This window comes from Tasmannia lanceolata, unplaced genomic scaffold, assembly GCF_043159265.1.
Source record: "Tasmannia lanceolata isolate RefF3 unplaced genomic scaffold, GAP_Taslan_0.1 ptg000121l, whole genome shotgun sequence".
Taxonomy (NCBI): Eukaryota; Viridiplantae; Streptophyta; class Magnoliopsida; order Canellales; family Winteraceae; genus Tasmannia; species Tasmannia lanceolata.
This window is the reverse complement of record NW_027518797.1, coordinates 107501-110000: the sequence shown is the minus strand read 5'-3', so window position 1 is coordinate 110000 and position 2500 is coordinate 107501.

Here is a 2500-nt window from a genome sequence, read left to right as displayed (position 1 = left end):
CGTCTCGTCGCGTCTGGGCGCAAACACGTCGCGTCTCGTTGCGTCTTCAGAAGTCGTCGCTAACAGCACCTTTGGTTGCCACTGGTGGTTAGGCTGGTTGGTTGCGCAAACCCTATAGGAGGGTGGCATGCTGGTGGGCGTTTTTGCCCGGATAGGCACTAGAATGTGCAGATTTTGGGCGTTTTTGCCTGGATAGGCTAAGGAATGGGCATGCTTTGGGCGTTTTTGCCCGGATAGGCACCGGAATGCTTGGCCTTGGCTTGTCCTAGCAAGGCATTGCTGGGTTGGGCTCCCTTGGCCTTTTGGGCGCCTTGGACGATGTCTTGCGAAGACCATGGGCACAAGGCCATGGCATATGGTGAGGAAAGGACCACGGTTGCCAAGGTTAGGCACCGGAATGCTTGGCCTTGGCTTGCCCTAGCAGGGCATTGCTGGGTTGGGCTCCCTTGGCCTTTTGGGCGCCTTGGACGATGTCTTGCGAAGACCATGGGCACAAGGCCATGGCATATGGTGAGGAAAGGACCACGGTTGCCAAGGTTAGGCACCGGAATGCTTGGCCTTGGCTTGCCAAAGCAGGGCATTGCTGGGTTGGGCTCCCTTGGCCTTCCGGGCGCCTTGGACACTGTCTTGGGAAGACCATGGGCACAAGGCCATGGCATATGGTGGGGAATGGACCACGGTTGCCAAGGCTAGGCATATAGAGAGGAATCGCATTTTTGCCCGGATAGGCACCGGAATGCTTGGCCTTGGCTTGCCATAGCAGGGCATTGCTGGGTTGGGCTCCCTTGGCCTTCCGGGGGCCTTGGACGCTGTCTTGGGAAGACCATGGGCACAAGGCCATGGCATATAGTGAGGAATGGACCACGGTTGGCAAGGCTAGGCATATAGAGAGGAATGGACCACGGTTGCCAAGGTTGCGCAAGTTTTGGGCATTTTTTGCCCGGATATGCCCAAGTATGCCCCGATAGGCCCGTTACGCCCCGGTATGAACGCGTATGCCCGGATAGACTCGGTATGCCTTGGGATACATGCGTATGCCCCGATAGGCTTGGTACGCCCCGATATGCGCACGTGTGCCCCAGTAGGGCTCGGTATGCCCCGGTATGTACGCGTGTGCCCCGATAGGCCCGGTATGCCCCGATATGCACACGTGTGCCCCAATAGGGGTCGGTATGCCCCGGTAGGTACGCGTGTGCCCCGTAATGCACGTTTCGCAGATCTCCCCGCATGTCCCGCCCCTATATGTAATACTTACTTACTTACTTACTTTCTTTCTTGCTTGCTTGCTTGCTTGCAATGGTTGGGAGTGCCCGGCATGCCCCGCTGCAGAGACCAAGGGCGCAATGACTTGGCACCGCGGATGCCGGGACTCCGGCACTTCCCGTGGCACTGATGGTTGGTTCCAAAGACAAAAGGCCGTGCAAGGCCACCGCACCGCGGATGATTTTGCTCGTGCTGGCGCCGTTGTGTGGCCAAAGAACATGCGCGAATGCTCGTGTCGGAAGGGTTGGTGTCCTGGCCCCGCGGGTGTCACGAATGCTCGGTTGCGAAGACCATGGGACCAGAGCCATGGCACGTCGGATGATGGCTCCAGCTGGCGCCCCGGCACTTTCTGTGGCATTGATGCTCGGTTTCAAAGACAAACGTGCGCAGGGCCAGGGGACCGCGGATGACTGCTCGTGCTGGCCCCGTTGGGCGGCATTGATGGTCGGTTGCAAAGAAAATGCGCGATTGCTCGTGTCGGGGCCTGGCAAGCCAAGGCCAAGCGAGCCATGGCAACGCGGATGATGGCTCCAGCTGGCGCCCCGGCACTTTCTGTGGCATTGATGCTCGGTTTCGAAGACAAACGTGCGCAGGGCCAGGGGACCGCGGAGGACTGCTCGTGCTGGCCCCGTTGGGCGGCATTGATGGTGTGTTGCAGAGAGCATGTGCGATTGCAAGTGTCGGCCGGGTTTGGGTTCCCTTGGGCTTTCGGGTGCCTTGGACGCTGTCTTGCGAAGACCATGGGCACAAGGCCCCGTCCTGGCCCCTTGTTCGATTCGCTCTCGTCTTGCGCTTGCTTCCAAGGTCCTCCATGACCTTCCCCATGGCCTTGCTAGATCCCCCCCATGACGCATGACCTCTGTCCGTTGATTGGTTTTGAGTGCACACCATGCCCGGCTTGGCACCGTGTTGTCGCGTGAGTGGCATTTGGATCGTGCATGCTGGTGGGCTACCTGCCAATGCGCACAAGCCTTGCACACTAGCCTTGCGCACGAGCCTTGCACAAAAGCCTTGGACACAAGCCTTGCGCACAAGCCATGCGCACAAGCCTTGGACGCTAGCCTTGCACACAAGCCATGCATACAAGCCTTGCTCACAAGCCTTGGGCACTGGCCCATCGCAGTAGCCTTGCACACAAGCCTTGCGCACTAGCTTTGGGCACGAGCCTTGCGCACTTGCCTTGGGCACTAGCCTTGCACACAACCCTTGGGAACTAGCCTTGCGCACCAGCCTTGCC